This window comes from Siphateles boraxobius, unplaced genomic scaffold (assembly GCF_051911475.1).
Source record: "Siphateles boraxobius isolate OS27281-9 unplaced genomic scaffold, OSU_SipBor_1 16, whole genome shotgun sequence".
NCBI lineage: Eukaryota > Metazoa > Chordata > Actinopteri > Cypriniformes > Leuciscidae > Siphateles > Siphateles boraxobius.
This window is the reverse complement of record NW_027508766.1, coordinates 6,663,936-6,684,378: the sequence shown is the minus strand read 5'-3', so window position 1 is coordinate 6,684,378 and position 20,443 is coordinate 6,663,936. Positions and strand designations below refer to the sequence as shown.

At 43.8% G+C, this 20,443-nt stretch overlaps 1 long non-coding RNA gene across 3 annotated transcripts in view; it reads left to right on the top strand.

The window, feature by feature from the left end:
• Positions 1–11,199, top strand: part of LOC143738943 (uncharacterized) — a 100,169-nt gene extending 88,970 nt beyond the window's left edge. For 2 of the 3 annotated variants that reach the window (XR_013204094.1, XR_013204092.1), the window contains 2 exons: positions 10,670–10,735; positions 10,838–11,199. This is a non-coding gene — a long non-coding RNA (uncharacterized LOC143738943). The remainder of the gene's footprint in view (positions 1–10,669; positions 10,736–10,837) is intronic. The other variant, XR_013204093.1, reaches the window with a different exon arrangement.
• The last annotated feature ends 9,244 nt before the right edge of the window (positions 11,200–20,443 follow it).

The following is a 20,443-nucleotide window of genomic DNA, read 5'->3' as shown; positions in this document are numbered from 1 at the left end:
CATTTACTATTTGGAAGCGCATTTTAAATTGTATTTGAAGTGGATTATTTTTTACACTAATTTTTTATCAAAAAAAACAACATCAGGTTGTTATGAATCTTTACAAGGTTGTGATATAAATATTGACCGTTGGATGCTTATGGCATTAAAAATCCAAAAGAATTTCAAACAAAATCTCTTCATATCCTAAATGCTTTCAGTCAATAAATTGGACACCCTTGTGACATCTGAAGAATGAATTTGAAGTTCTATTTATCAAACTTTTGCTCCCATTCTTGTCCTCTTTTTTTCTCACCTCTGATCTTTGAGCTCCCAGGAAAAAAAGATGAATTATTTTTGCCATTGATCGTCAACAAGACTAATAAAATGAAGCGCTTTAATGAAAGACTACTATCTGGTGAAGTGACCTGGTGGCCATTAACCCTGCTGATATGGAGTCCAGGAAAGATCAGTGGAGTCCATGGTCAAATCAACTCTGCAAAGCAAATTAGTGAACAACATAAAGTATTGGAGTGCTCCTGCTAGGAGCCCCAGTTTGACCTTTGCTTAGTGAGAGTTACATTTGACCCGCCGAGGAAATCTATCAAAACATTTCAATTAAAGGCTGGCAGGCGTACGAGGCAGGTGGCCATCCTGCTGTATTTGACCTTGCATCCAAGACTATTTTAGATTTGTGCTTTCAAGCAGATCCAACGTTGACCACACTGCCCTTTACCCAGTAAAGACAGCAGTTAAAATAGATTTTAATCAGACTCAGAGGTTTTGAAATGTTTGGCAAAGCAGTAATTCAGTCATAGTTTCCTTTTTGTCTTCCGCTCCAGCATTTTAAAATGCAATGTGGCAGATGAAAACAAATCTTTCAGAACATATACCCTTACTACGAGTGCTTCTGGAAAGGACATTTAGCTCCCAGTAGATACCCATCTAGAATCATGCAGGTCATAACTGGGCAGAGGGCCAGCTTCTTATCAGCCTGGTCATTTGAGGTGTTGAGATGTGTCCAAACAAATGAGTGTCCAATTTCCCCCTTTGTCAGGCTGACCTGAGGGGTAACGGAGACTCTCTCAAAGGGCTTGTTTGTAGAGGCTGTCTATCATAGCCGAAAGTCTCCACTTGTTTCCCTTAAAGTGACATCCTTCTCAGTCATCAAGGGGGACCGTGGGAGGTGTTCTCAAAGCCTACTGGTATGTCCTGTGTGAGGATGCACAGTCTGTGGGTCTCCCCTGTCCCCTGATTGTTGCCTTTATCAGGTAGCCAGTTAAACAGTGACCACGAGATGACAGACACATCCTTTCAGAGGCAGAAGAAAGAGAGATAAAGACTTTACAGTGCTATCTATAGGTACAGGCCATTTTTACTATGGCTCCACAAATTCTCCAGTAAAACAATAGAAAGGATGCTGCAAATGAGTCAGCCATCACAGCTCAAACTACCCTTTCTTTGTGATTGTTTTATTGAATCTTTTGCAAACTTTATTTATAGTTAAATAGTTACATTTTAAGAATGTTTTGTCTAAAACTGATTTGCTTTCTTTTCATTCACAAACAGAACTATGTTAAAATCCATAATAATAAGTCTAATAATTGTATAAATGTATATGCAGTCATTTCCCCTTTTTTAAAGATGTTCAAAATCATGTACACTCATGTGTGGGTTTTCAGTTATATTAGAAGCCTAATAAAAATAGATCATATGGCCAGCTGAAAATTGCTTGCTATCACTTTTGTTATTGGATACGAACTCTTATAAATATAATAATCATGGCTAATAATGGGTTTAAACAATGGCTGGAAACATTTGCTTCATCCGCATCGCTAGTTGTCAGTAAAAGTCAAAGACGACTGTCATTGGCCATCACAACATTAAAAAAAGAATGCACCTTTACTATCAGGGAGTCAGGAATTAGCTCATTAGCATTGTTCCCTTTGCCACTGCTGGTAGATGCTATAGCTACACTGTTAGGATGACTGTAAGTGTCTTTCTCAATTGATGGCCATTCAAAATGATCTGTTTATCCTTACAGTTTTCTTTTCTAGTGACATCACAAGTATTTCATCATTGTCCTTGTTATACAAATGACTGTCTGCTACGTTAGTCACATGACAATTGTTCCCCGAACTGAGTGCCCATGAGCAAAGATGGCCGGATCTAGTTTATGTACTTCTGGGGGTTTATGAGCTAGTTCAGTGACTGCCATTGAGATGAATGAGAATGCTAACGGATAGCTTTCTCCAGGTAATATATGAGTAATATACAGTAGCATAACTGTATCAATGGGAATTTCCATTTTTCTTCAGCTATACAAGTCATTGTATATTAAAGAGACTGTTCTTTGAATATTAGATTAGTACGCTAACGTTAAAGACAAACCTAAACCCCATAACACATTTTATTTGGAGCATTTGTGTTTTTATTATGCCCATTTTATTTATATCTTTTTTTAATCAGGATAAATTCTTACTCAAACTAGGATTATACTGATAATCTTGAACTAAAAAAAATCCTTTTCTTTAACTGCAGAGATTTTATTTTTCTGAAAGCAGGCTCTTGTCGTTTAGTCTGTTTTACAAGTGGGTCCCACCTGCCAAACAGCCCGTGAATCACAAAGAGGAATGCAGACTGACAAAGGGCATATTACCTTCCATTGTAAGCCTCCTGAGTGCTTATTTATTTAGTTTAGTGCCTTCGCTCAGTTTCTTTCTTACTGTTACACAGACCTGCACACACATTCAGGGATTCTTTTTTTAATTATGTTGCTTTTCAGGTGAAGGAAGTGAATGGTTCAGCAGCAGGGACTGAATAACCATCACAAAGTAATTCTAGATTGTTGAACAATGCCCAACGTCACTCTTTATATGAGACGGTGCCTGTGTGGCAGCTACAACTTACAACACATTCTCTACAAATCTGACTCTGAATTATTTTATTTCCTGTGAAACAGTGGCTGCTATGACCTTTGTAGATGTTGCTCTTATTGTGTCTCTGCCCATTTACTGTGGAGAAAAAGTAACATCTTAAATCAAGACCTGGTCTTGCCAGTGTTCTGATGTTTAACTTGACCAGATTTCCAATGGACTGGCTTCAACTGATTTTGTTAAGGTTATAATTGTGATAATTCTAACAAAAAATAATTTCACTTGTTTGATTTTACTTCACTGAATTTACTTTTTACTATCCCCTGTGCAAGACGGGGTTTGTTTAGTGATGCATATAGTACACACTGATTCGCACTAGTTAGTGGGCTAAATATTGTATTAATATTAGCATATTTTTGCTCCCTTTTAAAGTTGACTCACTATGCATGATTATATGGTTAGAATCATTTTATTATTTGCATTCAGAATTGGATTTCTTTTCCCCCTTTCAGTACAGATCTACGACCCTGATATACAACTGATATAAAAACATTTATAAGTCTCTCCTTTATCCACTGTGAATCATGCCAACCCATCATGTGCTGATCAAACCTTTGCTTGCTTCCTTCAGAAGTGTCATTGTTAGTTCACCTAATGATGTTGTGGACCTGTCCTTAGTCTGAACCCACAGCTCATGACCTAAAAACAACATGTTTATACAAATATTCTTTTTTAAAACTTTGGGGAAATATGAACATGAATCAGGCCACAAATGAGGTGAAAGACTCGGCATGGGCTTTTTTTGTACAGACACCCTCTCAGATGTTTCTTTGCCAGTGTATCCACCAAATCAAGGTGCTTTCTGCAATTCACTCAGGTGGCTTTCTGCCTCCTCCCAACATGAAAGGGGAAAGCCTCCATCTGCCGGGTCATATTGAAAAGACGGGCAGCGTCGTGTTCCTCAGAAGCAACAATGGCCTAGTCTGCGGAGGGGTATTCCTTGATGATTATTTCAGGTCAGACCCAGAGACAGCTGTGAAAACTCACTCTTTTAGCACTGCGTCAATGATTAGAGGGGAAGGCTGCAGGCTGCCTTCTCTGTGACCCACAACTTGCCGATCTTGCCGCATTTGGGTGTTTGGCCTTGCGTCTGTGGCCCACGACTGACTCATACGGCCTCCCTCCAAGCTCGGGAGATTGAATCTGTAACACTGTTCTAAACAATGATAAAGAGAGCTTGAACCCTGGCAGATTGTATAATTTTTTTTTTTTTTTTTGGCTCTGTTCATTCAATCTACATTAAATCAATAAGAGTAAATTTAGCATTTTTTTAAAGTTCAGACCAAGAAGCCAGACCTGGCAAGTTTTTGAATCCAAGCAGCCTGACAACAGCATACCTTGCACTGTAGAAGCCTGCCCATGACCTCTCCGTGGATGGCAAGAGCGCTCTGAGTCACGCGCTTTCCTACTTTGGTTTGAGATGTTTATTAAAAAAACACACACACATTCATGAGTGGTTTATCTGCCTTTGACATGGCTTGAGGTGTTTTGCTGCAAAATCAGCCTTTTAATTTTGGGATGTATCTGTGGCATTTAAAAAAAAAAAAGAGTAATCCGGTACTATTTATCAATGGGCAATTCACTCAGGTGCGCATGTTGAGGGGTTACGCGATCTCAGACCCCTGTGAATAAAACATAGGCTACCAGTAATATTGTGAGTAGGCAGCAATGACTTATGCAAGTTCAAGGACTTTATCGATCGGTAAGCCTGGCTTAATCAAAGTCTGTCTTCCTCACCACTCATTGTGATTAAATAAGTCAGACACTCTGACAAAAAGTCTTTGACCCTTTCATTGCTTTTCAATCATGGCTGCTACTCTCAGCATCTCCGAATGCTTTTGTTCACAGGACATAAAAGTAAAGAATGGTCAAAAAATCCTTTTAATGAGTGCACACACAGCTCCCACCCAAATAGGATTTACATTTATGGCAAAAAGTGAACATTTTCAGTTCCCTGGACCATATACTTGTTATAGCGAATACAACAAACCAACAGACCGGATCGGCAAATGTGCTTGTTAGGAATGTAAATAGTTCTCTCTGAAGGATGAAAGATTGAAAAGATAGACACTTGATGTTGTTCAAATCAACTCAGTTAGACTTGTTTCATGTCTGTTGTGTTGTTTCTGATTGACAGCTTTAAAATATCTGCTGGCCAAGCTGGGCGGGAAGGTTCCTGAGAGATTTCAAAATATCTGATCAAAGATATGACACGCACGGCAACTGACGCTCTCATAATAACAACTAACAGATCACTAGCCGATAGTATCTCTCTTTATCAATGAAACTGTAACCTTACCACAATCAGATGAAGCAGTGGTTGTGTCTCTCGCTCGTCTTTGTCATGCACAGATGCGAAGAGATGAATAAACGCATTGTTACATCTCTGTTTCACCTTTTCATCCAGTCATAGGGGATGATGGTAGTTCATCTGATAATCAGATTTTTGATAGGGCTTCAAGGTGTCACACCGACTAATCATATTAGCAGCCAAACAGGTAGAGAATGAGGGTTTTTACACAACATAACCGCATCATCAACTTCTTTTGGAAGATATAAGCTGTATTTCTCAACTCATGATGAGCGCTTTCAGGATTAGCATTTTGAATCTACCGCAGTACTGCAGATTCTTTTGTGTTATAAAACAATCACAAGGTGGAGAAGATTGATTTTTAGGGAATAGAAACATTTGCACCAAATGTATATTATCAAAAATTATCTGGGTTATTGGTGATGACTGGCCTAAGTGTTAACAGGAAAGTAGTGTTCTCTCCTCTTGTAAGGAAAGAGGTAATATTTGCACATAGGCTACATGGAAATCCTTCCACACCATTGAGTCTCTCGCTATTGTATAGCGAATAGGAGCGGCATCAGATTTGAAAAACAAACCTATTGTTCCCCTTCAATGCAGAAACGAGCAGAATTCCCAGGCACAGCGTGTGATAAGAGAGTCAAATCATCACATAATACATGTACTTTGTCGCCAGCTTTCAGAACAGTGTTTACACTCCTGATAAAATATCTATGTTATCATAGTGATATCTAATTAAAGACATTATATTAAGACTTTTTTCATTATATTAATTAGGGTAATTTAGATCAGTTTAAGATAATCCAGTCTTGGTCAGTTAAAACATACCTGCTACATGATAATGAATTGCACTTATTTCTACATATTATGTTATTGAGATGTTGATGTGTCCTTGCGTTATTTATTTAAATGGTGCAATTTTTCTCCAAATTTGTTCAGTCCTACTTTTTACCTGGCAGATCATCTTACTTGCACAATTTTTTTTTATGAGTTACTGGTTAAAAGGTTTGTGTGTGTCTGTTTGTGTGAGTTTTGACTGAAATAAAGGAGAATAAATCCACCTTATTGTTAGCCGAGATGTGCTTGTACCTGTCATAACAGGCTGAGACCCCAAAAAAGATTATTAGGCTATGTGTGAAAGAAGGACAGAGAAAGATTGCGTGTGTAAGAGTGTGATCCTGAGATATTATGCTCTGAGCCATAAAGAGAGACCATTTTTTGAGGGCACTTAACAGTGATATATGAACTTCTTCTCAGCCACGTCCACTAAAACACTGTTTTAATCCACGCTGTTTCATCTCTTTACATGAACAACCATTAATTCTGCAAATTGCACCTTGAGCAGGACATACCGTATGTAAGATAAGAATGGTAAAGCAAAATACATTCATTATTGATTCACCACCATATTCTAAAGTTTCTTTTAGGTAACTAAGTAGAGTCCAAGTGAGCAAATGATCTTGAGGCGATACCATTACGCACTTAAAAGGTCCTTTTTTCAGCTCTGTGGATCATTTCTGAGAAGTCTGAGTCTGCTAAATGACAATGAGACATTTGTAATCTCAAAACTATTGACAAAATATAGCTTTAGATTTCTTTGAAAGGTTTTACAACGTGAATAAAATACATTTACGTTATATGGCAGAGACTTCAAAAGAGATTGAAAGCAGTGCATTGAACGTATAATTCATTGGTGCCAAGTTTATTCGCAGCCCTGTATTTCATTGAATTTAAGTTTTCTTTGCACAGAAATTTGCCTAAACCATGAGCCAGTTGATCATTTTTATTAACTTTAAAACCATACCATAACTTTTAATTTTTTGTAATAAGAAGAGTTTAATTTTATTTAAGTGTATTGATATACAGACTAAAGCATGCTGGGCTGTTTCAACCCATGTTTGGGTCAAATACAGTATGGACAAACCCAACCGTAGGGTTTAAAAATGTAATTAAAAAAATTTAAACCAATGGTTGGGTTTTTCCAAATTTGACCCAAACATGGGTTGAAATTACCCAGAATTTAGGGTCTATAGTTCGGATGTGTTTGATAAGATTTTTTTTTTTTACACATCATTACAGTTGAACTGCATATAAATCATTGAATTATAGAAATGACTGCATAGAATTATCATACTGATACAGATTTGCTAATTTGTATTCTGGGGTTCTTGGTTTATATAAGCCCAGGTACAGTTGCAGTAACAATCCATTCACTTCTATTCATCAGCATAGTAGAGCAGAAACGCAAGCAGATGCGAAGAAGCAATCTGAACATTTCAAACTGATCCTTATTTCTTTCAGTGGCATCATATCCTGTTGTCAAATGCATGTGGTAATAATTGTAACATTTTGATTTTATATCGGTATTTGTTGTTTGCATGACATCATATCCCATTGCCGATGATATATTAAATAATATTTTTTGCATTTTGGATTTATTGTTATTTGTTTGATATCCTGTTAGTAATAATTTTAACATTTGGAATTTTTTATTTGTTGTTTGTTTGACATCAAAGTAATGAAAAACAGGCACACTGCTTTATCTGCTACCATGAATCTTTATGTCTTTGTTCGGCAATAAGAACAATAAATATCAAGGGATACATTGGAAGTCAGACACGCCTCCCTCGTATGATGAATGGATTGGAGATGTCAAATTTTGCTAGTTATAAATGTGTGATATTCAGAGCCTCAGGACGTCATGATCTGTATATGAAAAGGTGCGGTCCCTTTCTCGCCCTGACGGAGACTGTTTTGTAAAAGAGAAATACTCTATCAAATCTGGCCCTCATCTTTGTGTTATCTACTATTTCTGTAAAAAAAAAATTGTGTATTTGGTATTGGTGTTTTTATCTTCTTCTCTCTTTTTTTTTTTGCCATTTCCTTTTATATTGTTTCATTTATTTATATATTAAGTGGGTGTTTAAACTATAAAGGGGTAAAAAGTAAAACCAGTCACTGTAAACGCATGTTATTTGTTGTTTAGAACTTTTTATAAGATATTTTACATAAAAGATATTAACATATAGTCCACAAGACAAAAAAGCTGAATTTATAACAAATGACCATGTTAAAAAAGTTAACATACATTTGATTCTTAATACTGTGTGGATGTTAAAGCAATTTTTTGGTTTTGTTTTGTGATGGGTGTTATTGTGTCCCTTGTTGCCCCTAGCATAGATTTTTCATTACTCTAATTTTGACTTATTTGGATGTGCACACTACATCGAATTGTTTGTTTGAAATCACATCCTGTTGTTGTTTGCATTAAATCATATCCTGTTAGCGGTAATATATTTAGTTTGACATCCTTTTAGCAATTCATATATTAAATAATTATTTTCAAATTTTGAATCTATTATAATGAGTTTTACATTAAATTGATTATTATTTGTTATTGTATTCATTGCCATGTCTGAAGTCATTCTGCATGCTCATAGTCTAGTGTGAGTGCACCTTTACACATTTACAGTGTAATGAAATGATGGAATGCACCTGCATGTGTTTATCTTTGATTCATTTTCTCTGAGCACAGCGTAGCATAGTGCAGTGCAGTGCTATCCTCATGCAATCCGGCCAACAAAGTTGTAGCCTCTTACATTATTCATTTTCTTCAGCCATCTTTTTGCCCCCAAAACACAAACTTTCAATTAAGAGAAACAAGAAGCTCTAGCATGGCCATGGTGAACGATGAGTAGCTCAGATTTCTCCACTCTTTCTCTCCTGTCACAAGGTTAGCAGTGCACAAACACTGTTTCCCTTAGTCCAGCACTTACACAGAAACTCTATCTCAAGCAGATGTGCGAACACTTTAATGCTATCCCAGACCTGAAGTGCTCAAAGCTCTGTCCTATTTTTTTCCACATACGTTTTAGCGCTGTGATCCCCCTCCTCTCTCTCTCTCTCTCTCTCTCTCTCTCTCTCTCTCTCTCTCTCTCTCTCTCTCTCTCTCTCTCTCTCTCTCTCTCTCTCTCTCTCTCTCTCTCTCTCTCTCTCTCTCTCTCTCTCTCTCTCTCTCTCTCTCTCTCTCTCTCTCTCTCTCTCTTAAGAGCAAGATAGAACATGTTAGACTAAAACCAGTGACCTTCACATTTGGCAAATATTTCAGACCGCCGCTAGTGGCTCTTTCTTTCTTTTGTTTGTAATGTGCTCTAGGAACAGGTGCCTCCCAACTCAATGGCCTCTAGTTGGTTTTGTGTTCTCGTTTTGTCTCTAATGAAAGCATGTATTAAGAGACATGCGTCCATCAGTAAACGGCACGAGAAAGAGAATTTGTTTTGAGGCCTCTAAATGAATCTGTAAGTAGGTGCATTTTCCACTTATATTTCTCTTATAACAGTTAATAAGTAACAGTTCCTTCATATAATCTTATGTCACCTATACTTACCTAAGCATTCAGATGAAAGATAGCATTGTATTAGTGCTACATCTGAAGCCTATTTATATGGCCTGCATGCCTGAAGGTGAAACGCATGTATTGTTCTCCACATGGAAAGAGCACCTGCTATTTTCTCCACTCGCAGGTTTCTTTTTGACGGCTACCAGCATTGGGACCAGAAACTGAATTATTAACATCAAAAATCCCAAAGAGACAGCACAATGAGCCCTATCCAGGTTGAATACGCAGGTAGGGCTCAGGAGAGACGAGAAAGGGGGGCTCTTCAGTTTCCATTCTCCTCTTCTCGTGTCATATTTTTGTGGCCTTGAAGTCTCTATAGAGTGGGTCTCCTGCTCTCCTGGTTTTGTTTATGGATCATTGGTTGTTTACTATAAAGCCAGCAGCGGCCTGGAGAGATGTGGGAGATGTTTTATCTCTTGTCAGGGCCTGCTTCAATTAAATTAATGGATCCATTCAGCTCGCTCTTTCCTCCTTTCAGGCACAGCCAGAGAATACATTAAAAGATCTTATGCCTCAAGATGGTGCATCATGGTATTAGCTGGGCCAGACATTTTTCCTACCAGCTTGCTTGCATTTTCTGTCCCAAATAATTCATTAGAATTCCATCTTAATAATGTTCAGTTATATTAGCCGTGGTGCTACTTTAACAAAATAAAATGCCTTTAACTCATTTATGTATTTTTATAGATTCATGTGCATGCACCCGTTTTTTTATTTATTTTGCTTTTGAACATATTTAACAAATATAATGTAGTATGAAAATAAATCAATTTATTAGTATATTAGCTTAAGTTGATGTATGTTAAGTTGATAATTTCTACAAATAAAAAAATGCTGTTCCTGTCCCTAGATACATCAGTGAAGTCAAATGCAAGGCAGCTGTGAGAAATAAAAATTATTTCAAATACCAACAAATCTTAAAAAGCCTTTTTGCAAATGCTGGAGAGAAGAAATGCCTGAATCTGAAATCTTTACTCGTCTCTTTATTTTAAAATAGTACTCTACTTTATCATAGTGTATGATGATACTCATTGTGCCTTTCAGGGCAAAAGAGATGTTTTCAAGGAAAATCATGAGATAAGCTACCGAAAACACAGTAAGGAGTGTGAGGTAAACCAAACCAGGATGACCAGCTAAAGTTACTAATTGGTTTACTGATCAGTTGTACTTTGTTCGATTGATTTGCAATTAATTCTGGTTTGTGGTTCACAGAAGACAGAGCTTGGCGCCAACCTTGGAGGCGACTGATACTCTATACTCACTAGGAGAATGGAGGAGGTGAATATCAATACATTGTTGTGAATCTGGGCTCAGATTTGCGCTAAGAGTGTCTTCCTCTTTCCTTGAGGGCGGCAGGCACAGTCCACGGAGAGAGTAGATTCTGTTCTTCATGAAAATATACACTTTGATATGATGAAAGTCATACAGACTTTGTTTGTCCTACTGAGCCGTGCTATTAATGGGCATGTGCATATAGCTGCCTTATTCCAATAACCTTGAAATGTCACATAACCCTTCTTCAAAGAGCCATGTATCGTATGTGTAGACACACAAGTTAGACATGCACTGAAACAGTACATACAAGTCTTTCCAAATTACAAGTCTTAATGTGATCCCAATAGAAGTGGCCTATATATTAGACAATATTTCTGTTACTCCATTCCACTGTCTCATCACTATTTTGCTTGACCAGTGTGTTGCTTGATGACAAGTAAAGCATTTTGGAACTTTTTTGTGTGGAATATATATATATATATATATATATATATATATATATGTGTGTATGTGTGTGTGTATAGGCTATATCTACATTGTTTATACTTATATGAATAAACTCATTCAAAGTTTTTTTTTTAACCAATTAATTTTTAGGTGACATTTATAATGTTATAAAAATTACTATTTCAAATAAATGCTCATGGTTTCCATACAAAATTATTAATCTGCACAACTTTTAAAACATTATAATAACAAACGGGTAACACTTTACAATTAGGTTTCATTTGTTAACATCAGTTCCCTTTCGTTGTCACTCCGAGTTACGTCGGATGACGACGAATGGGGTTTCGCTTAGAAAGCCTATCAACTTCGAGTATTACAAAACGAGCCAATGGCAAAGAAATGCCATGGGTCTGCGGAATTTGCATGACGTAACTCCGCCCCACCTCGTGGGTATAAAAGGAGGACGCCAGCAACAGGCAGATATGTTTTCGCTTCGGAGCCAAGTGTAATTCTTCACTCCTTAAGCTATCTCTGATTGTCAGCTTCTTACGAGACGAGCAACTCTCCAGTGTTGGTGTGACGGCGATCTCCCGGCGAGTGCACACTTCCTGCTTATCTGAGCGTGGTTTGCCAGCGAGTGTGTTCTCCGCGGGCGCTTCAGCACTGAGTTTCTCTCACAAAAAGAGCTTGCACGCGGCACGTCTTTTTAAAGATGCCTCGCCCGTGCACTTCTGGTTGCGGTCGACTGGTGTCTGACTCTGATGGGCACGAGCGCTGCTTGGTGTGTTTGGGCTTTGATCACGCTAAAGCAGCGCTCGTGGATGAGTCATGTTCTTTCTGTGGGAACATGACCATCGCAACACTTAGATCGAGACTCAAGGATCTCGCAAGAGTGAGAGTCCCCTCATCCACACCCCGATCTAGCGCCTCCTCGAGAGGCTCTACTTCGGCTGGTGGCCAGGGTGATCTGAGGGTGACTGTGTGGAACAAAGCGCCGACTATGTGTCCGTGCCCCGCAGCACCTTCTCCAGTGTTGCAACCCGCGAGTGTTCAGGGGATCATCGCGGGACCGTCCTTTGAGGTCCCGCGGGTGTCCTTTGGCGCTCCAGAGGAAGATGCGATGTCGATCGCAGCATCACTAGGCGGGTCTGATTCGTCTGGAAGTGACGACTCGTCACAGCTGCCACCCTCGGGTGTGAATACGGCTGTGGCTCAGTCTGATCCAGAGATGACGGCCATGCTTTCCCGGGCGGCCGCGAGCATTGGTTTGGAGTGGAACCCTCCACCCTGTCCTGAGCGCTCGCGGCTGGACGATTGGTTTTTGGGTGCAGCTGCGGCTTCCCGTCCTCAGCCTGCCCCAATACCTTTCTTCCCGGACGTGCATGATGAAATCTCGAAGTCCTGGAAGACTCCCATGTCTTCCCGCGACCGCTCGTTGATTTCATCCGCCTTTCCTCCCCTCGATGGGGCAGCTGCCCGTGGGTACACTGGGCTCCCCCCGGTTGAGCGTTCTGTTGCGATGCAGTTGTGTCCTCAGAGTGCCTCTTCTCGCGGCGAGCCTAAGCACCCATCCAAGGCCTGTAGGTTCTCGTCTACCCTAGTGGCGAAGTCCTACAGAGCGGCGGGACAGGCGGCTGCCTCTTTGCATGCCATGGCCACTCTGCAGGTCTATCAGGCGCAGATGCTAAGGGACATGCACGAGGGTAGGACGGACCCAGGGCTCTTCGATGAGCTGCGCGCCGCCACGGTGACCGCACACTCCCTGGGTCTGGTGATGTCCACAGCTGTGGTCCAGGAGAGACACTTGTGGCTGAACCTGGCTGACATGCGGGACGCTGAGCGCTCTCGCCTGCTCGACTCCCCCATGTCCCAGGCCGGCCTATTCGGCGGTGCGGTGGAGGATTTCGCCCAACAGTTCTCCACCGCCCAGAAACAGACTGAGGCCATTAGGCACATTCTGCCCCGACGGCCCGCTGCTGCCTCCACCCAGCCGACCGGGCAGATCCCTCAGTCTGTTCGCCGCCGAGGGCGCCCTCCTGCGGCTCCCGCCCCTCCCGCCCGGCCAAAGCAGCAGCCTCCACCCAGGCCCGGTCGCGGAGGAAGCCGTAAGAAGGCGCCCCAGCCCTCTCCAGCCCCGCCCCCCGCTAAACGCCGGGCCAAGCGGCGCTCCTGAGACGGGCTGCTCAGGGATGCTGAAAATTACTTCTCAGGAGATGGTAGCAGGACCACTCCTTCCCCCGGTGGAGGGCCGGGGGAGAATCTTTTGTTCTCCACTCCCCGCTGCTCACCCACGGGTGGGCAGCACCCTAATGTGGTTAAAGAAAGAAGTAACATTTCCATCCCTGAGCACACAGAGTTCTCGGACGACACGGTGCGCCGCCTCCGAGCCGTGCACCCCTCGTCCCCCTCTGTCCCAGAGCCGGCTGGCAGTGCGCGCCGTCCCCGGACCGTGCCGCTCCCTTCCGCCTCTGTCGCCAGCCCCCTGGCAGAGCAGACCCCCGTGGAACGTTCTTCCTTCCCTGGTCTCCTCTGTCAGGGCGCGGTTAATGACTGTGCCCCCACACCGGGCCGCTATGCCGTCCACGTCCGGGCCAGTCATTCCGCCCTGCTGCACCATCGGTGGGAAGTCTGTGGTCCGTATGACCCCGCTGGTACAGTTTTTGGGAGCCTGGCTAGAGCTCCCCCTCCTGTCCCGCTGGGTCGCACGGACGATCAGGCTCGGCTACGCGATTCAGTTCGCGCGGTCTCCTCCCCGCTTCAGGGGAGTCCGCTCCACTTTGGTCGGTGGCAACGCCCCTATCATGAGAGCAGAGATCGCCACCCTGCTGGCGAAGGGTGCGATCGAGACCGTCCCTCCGGCCGAGATGAGGACCGGCTTCTACAGCCCGTACTTCATTGTCCCCAAGAAAACCGGTGGGTTACGACCAATCCTGGACCTGCGTGTGCTGAACCGTTCCCTTCACAGGCTGCCGTTCAAGATGCTCACTGCCAAACACATTCTCGGATGTGTGCGGCCCCAGGATTGGTTTGCAGCAATCGACCTGAAGGACGCCTACTTTCATGTCTCCATTCTCCCTCGACACAGACCGTTCCTTCGGTTTGCCTTCGAGGGGCAGGCATACCAGTACGCGGTTCTCCCTTTCGGGCTAGCCCTGTCTCCTCGCGTCTTCACGAAGGTCGTCGAGGCAGCCCTTGTTCCCCTTCGGGAACACGGGGTTCGTATCCTGAACTACATCGACGACTGGCTGATCCTAGCTCACTCTCGAGACCAGGTATGCGAACACAGGGACCTAGTGCTCCGGCACCTAGCTCGTCTGGGCCTTCGGGTCAACTGGGAAAAGAGCAAACTTTGCCCCGTGCAGAGGATCTCTTTTCTCGGTATGGACATCGACTCGGTCGCCATGTCCGCGCAGCTTACGAGCGAGCGCGCGCAGTCACTGCTGACTTGCCTGAGACAGTTCAAGGGCAAGAGTGCGGTTCCACTGAAACTCTTTCAGAGGCTCCTGGGGCATATGGCATCTGCAGCCGTGGCAACACCGCTCGGATTGCTTCATATGAGACCGCTTCAGCTTTGGCTTCGCGTCCGAGTCCCGAGGTGGGCATGGCAACACGGCACCTTCCGAGTAACTGTTACTCCGTCCTGCCGTCAGACCTTCACCCCGTGGTCGGACCTCAGTTTTCTACGGGCCGGAGTGCCCCTGGAACGAGCTTCGCGGCATGTTGTTGTAACGACAGATGCCTCCTCCACGGGCTGGGGTGCCATGTGCAATGGACGTGCTGCCGCGGGCTCCTGGACAGGACCCCGCCGCCTCTGGCACATCAATTGCCTCGAGTTGCTGGCCGTACGTCTTGCTCTGCGCCGCTTCCGGGCCGTGCTCAAGAACCAACACGTACTAGTCCGTTCAGACAATACCGCCACTGTAGCGTACATCAACCATCAAGGTGGTCTACGCTCCCGCCGTATGTCGCAACTCGCCCGCCACCTCCTCATATGGAGTCAGAAGCATCTGAGGTCGCTTCATGCCATTTACATCCCCGGAGCCCTGAACTGTGCAGCCTACGAGCTCTCACGGCTTCAGCCCCTCCCGGGAGATTGGCGACTCCATCCCCAGTCGGTTCAGCTGATTTGGGACCAGTTCGGGGACGCACAGATAGATCTGTTTGCCTCTCACGACTCGACCCATTGCGCCCTGTACTATTCCCTGACCGAGGGCACGATTGGCACGGATGCACTGGCGCACAGCTGGCCGCGGGGCCGCAAATATGCGTTTCCCCCAGTGAGCCTTCTTGCGCAGACCCTGCGCAAGGTCAGGGAGGACGAGGAGCAGGTCATTCTGGTCGCGCCATACTGGCCCGCCCGGACCTGGTTCTCCGAACTAGTACTCCTCGCGACAGCACCTCCCTGGCCGATTCCCCTGAGGAAGGACCTCCTTTCTCAGGGACGGGGCACCCTATGGCACCCTCGTCCCGATCTTTGGAACCTCCACGTGTGGCTCCTGGACGGGACGAAGCAGGTTTGAGTACCCTTCCACCTACGGTGGCGGCTACCATCACTTCCGCTAGAGCGTCGTCCACGAGACACGTCTACGCGTTGAAGTGGAACCTCTTCGTCAACTGGTGCTCTTCTCTTCAAGAAGACCCCCGGAGATGTTCGATTAGTGTCGTGCTTTCCTTCCTTCAAGATAGGCTGGAGCGAAGGCTTTCTCCCTCCACCCTGAAAGTCTATGTTGCCGCCATTGCCGCACACCATGACCCAGTCGAAGGTAAGTCTGTTGGAAGGCACGACCTGATCATCAGGTTCCTGAGAGGAGCGAGGAGACTGAATCCTCCTCGTCCTCCTCTCGTTCCCTCTTGGGACCTCTCAGTGGTTCTAACTGCCCTGCGGAGTGCTCCCTTTGAGCCTTTGCAATCAGTGGAGCTTAAGTTCCTGTCTATGAAGACAGCGCTCCTGGTTGCATTGGCCTCCATCAAGAGGGTGGGGGACTTGCATGCATTCTCCGTTGACGAAGCGTGCCTGGAATTTGGGCCGGCTTACTCTCACGTGATCCTGAGACCCCGGCCTGGATATGTGCCCAAGGTTCCTACCACTCCCTTCCGGGACCAGGTGGTGAACCTGCAAGCGCTGCCCCCGGAGGAGGCAGACCCAGCCTTGGCACTGCTCTGTCCAGTACGCGCCCTCCGCGCCTATGTAGACAGGACGCAGTGTTTCAGGACCTCAGACCAGCTCTTTGTCTGTTATGGTGGGAAGCTGAAGGGAAAGGCTCTCTCCAAGCAAAGGTTGTCTCACTGGATAGTGGACGCCATTGCCTTGGCATACCAGCAGCAAGGTCGACCGTGCCCCCTTGGTGTGACCGCCCACTCCACCCGGAGTGTGGCATCCTCTTGGGCTCTAGCGCATGGCGCCTCGCTAACAGACATTTGCAGAGCTGCAGGCTGGGCGACACCTAACACATTCGCCAGATTCTACAATCTCCGAGTGGAGCCAGTGTCCTCTCATGTACTCGCTTCAACCAGCTAGTACTGGACCCGCTCAGGTGTCTTCGCTTGCTCGCCATTCCACTCCACGGACTGGATACGTGCGATATTCTCCTCAGGTGAGCTTCCCCAAAAAGCCCTGAGTTCCTCCAGCACTCCTGACGTTGGCGCCAGTGTCTATTGCCTGTGCGTCGGCTAGGTGCCTCCCGTGTGCATGGTCCCTCCTCTGAGCGACCCCCACATGTGTATTTCCACTGTAAGCCTCTCTGAGCGTGTGTCTTTCCCTTGGCAAGCCACCTTGCCACCCCTGGGGTTGAAATATTCCACCTGCGGCTGGACACCCCAGTGTTCTCCATATGTCTCCTTCGGGTCATATGTGTATTCTCTAAGTCCCCCCCCTCTGGGTTGGCAGTAATTGCATATTTCCCCTAAACTTTGGGATATGCTCCCCAGTGTACCTTGGTATTCCTGTACTAAATAGGAGTCCTTCGTCCGTGCCAGTCTCACGACAGGGATCTCAGATTTACGCAGGGCACTGGAAGACAGCTGAGAAGGTGGCGTGATTAGACTGGTAACCCCATTCGTCGTCATCCGACGTAACTCGGAGTGACAACGAAAGGGAACGTCTCGGTTACGTATGTAACCCTCGTTCCCTGAGTAGGGAACGGAGACGTTACGTCTGCCTGCCACTTTCCGCTGTACCGCGGGGATCGCCTGAGCTCAGTCTTGGCTCCTCAGCGAAGAAACATATCTGCCTGTTGCTGGCGTCCTCCTTTTATACCCACGAGGTGGGGCGGAGTTACGTCATGCAAATTCCGCAGACCCATGGCATTTCTTTGCCATTGGCTCGTTTTGTAATACTCGAAGTTGATAGGCTTTCTAAGCGAAACCCCATTCGTCGTCATCCGACGTAACGTCTCCGTTCCCTACTCAGGGAACGAGGGTTACATACGTAACCGAGACGTTGCATTTACTAACACAAACTAAAAATGAGCAATACATTCTTACAGCATTTTTTTAACCTTTCTTAATGTTAGATAATAAAAATGGTCATGTTATTGTTAGTTCGGTGCTTTAATGTTAATGCCAACTTTTGATCTTAAAAAGGTATTAGTAGCTACATGTTGGGATTAACACTAAGATTAATACATTTTGTAGAATTATTAATCATTGTTAGTTCATATTAACTAATGTAGTTAATGTAAACAAATAAACCTTTATTGTAAAGTGTTGCCAAGAAATGTTTCTTGAGCTGCAAATCAGATCATATTAGAATGATTTCTAAAGGATCATGTGACACTGAAGACTGGAGTAATGATGCTGAAAATTCAGCTTTGACATCACAGGAATAAATTACATTTTAAAGGGGTCCTGAATTGTGAAATCTCAATTTTATTTGATCTTTTGACACATAAGAGGTAATTTACTATAAAAATATTAAGTAAGTTTCAGAACTCAAAACTTCCTCTTTAGTCAAAAAAAATGCTTTTATTGAAACCAAGCTGCCCAAACAACTCGTTTTGGATTTTTTGTCACATTACGTCATAGTGCGGTGAAAGAACGTCTCTGCAAAAGAAAATCAACGACAACTTCTATCATTTCCTTTTTAGCCTGCCCACATATTCACGCATTTCATGTAGTAGTAAATATAAGAAATAGAATTACTCCAGCAACAAAACCGTAGAGAACCCTCTGAGGATTACAAGATATTTTTTAGTGCCAAGTTGTGGAAAAACAGTCTTTGCATTGCCTTCTTTGTGATCCTAACATTTAAAGGTATAGTTCACCCAAAAATGTTTTTTGTCATCATTTACTCACCCTCAAGTTGTTCCAAACCTGTATTTGTTTTTTTCTTCTGTTGAACACAAAATAAGATATTTTGAAGAATGTTTACAAGAAGGAAGAAAAAAGTTGGCGTGCCATAGCACCAAAAATGGAAACAAATATTTATTTATTTTTTCGATTTTTTTATCTTCCTTTTTGCACCTTTTTGTGGCTCACTTTGTGTTTGAATCTTTAAAGAATGTTGGTAGCTAGACAGTTGACAATAGCCATTAGCTGGGTTTCCATCCAAATGTAAAGCAAATATTTTCAAAATTCGCTACAAAAACAAATGTAAATTAGTTGCGTTCCATCAAGATGTTCATGTAGATGATGGTGTTATTGGTAACTTAAGCCTGGTTCACACGGGACGATTTTAAAATTGTCGGCTGATTTTCCAAACCTGAGAGACCCCACACACGGCGATAAAAAATCACGGGTCTAACAGTTTTGGTCGTACAGTGTGTGGTGCGCAGCCACACGGCAAAATCCACACATCACACACAAACTGATTTGACTCCCGAGCATTCCCAGGTCAGACAGAAAATCTCGCAAAATCCCTCGAAATTAAACGTGACTTCAGAGTAAACAATCATGGCGGATGAAGAGGATGCAGTGGCGATACTTTGTAGTTTGTTTTTAACCGAAACCATATCCGACGTCCACCGGACTTTCTGGTGCACCATGCCGCCGGCTGTTTTGATTTTGATTTCCCGGTGCTTCCTCTGCGCCCCGTCACCGCGCTTTCTGATTGGCTCCATACAATCACGCCACAGTCCACAGGCTGCGTGCTCGTTTGTCCCCGGGGGGCACCACACACAAGGAGAAATCGGGCCAAAAAAATCCAACATGTTGGATATCCCCGATTTGAGATCGGAGCGATCCCGACATCCTTCTGAGTAGACGAGAGCAGTCTTAACACACCACACACGGCAGGAATATCTGATCAGATTATTTTACGATAATCGGAGCATCCTTAAAGGGGCATTGTGTAGGAATTTCTCCCATCTAGCGGTGAAATTGTAATTTGCATTCAAACGAATTGTGCTCTCCAGCGCCTCGCTTTTTCAAATGAGTGTTGCATCTACGGTAGCGGTTATGTACCAAAAAGCTATGACAGGATGTCTTCTAATAGCACTTCGTCGAGTTTTCCTTCGGGTGAACAGGTTTGTTATTTCAAACAAACTGCAACTTGACTCAACGAACAAACGAATGTTATAGTATGAATAATAACAGTGCAGTGCAGCCTTTTAAACTTGCTGGGGCCGTGACAAGCGCCTCTCACTGCTCTGCTCCTCCGTTTCTGCTGCTTTCAGTCATGTGACGCTGGCTCTGAACGAAAACGCGTTGTGGAAACACGTTGGCCTAGTACTTTTTGATCCTCTCTGCTATTATAGTTTTTCAAGATGGCGGAACGACATGGAAACCTCCGTGGACCTACCCGTCACATGTATATAAAGATGATAAATTCTTCGTTTACGAGCATAAGTCAGATAATTGGCAGAGGTATTTGAACACCATTGAGGACATATTTAAAAAAAAACTACACATAGTCCCTTTAAGATTGTCGGAAGGGGTAAATTGGGGCTAAAATTGGCCTAATTATCCTGCCATGTGAACCAGGCTTTAGTAACCAAGAGTAAATAAAACAGCGGAAAACAGCCAAATTAGGGTTCATTACATCAGAAATTGAAAAACCACCTCAAGCGAGTGCAAAAACTTTTTGCGAATTAAAGGATTTTTTTTCAGAAATTTTGTGTTTCCATCACTCGTTTCTGATGCGATTCTTCAAAATGCGCA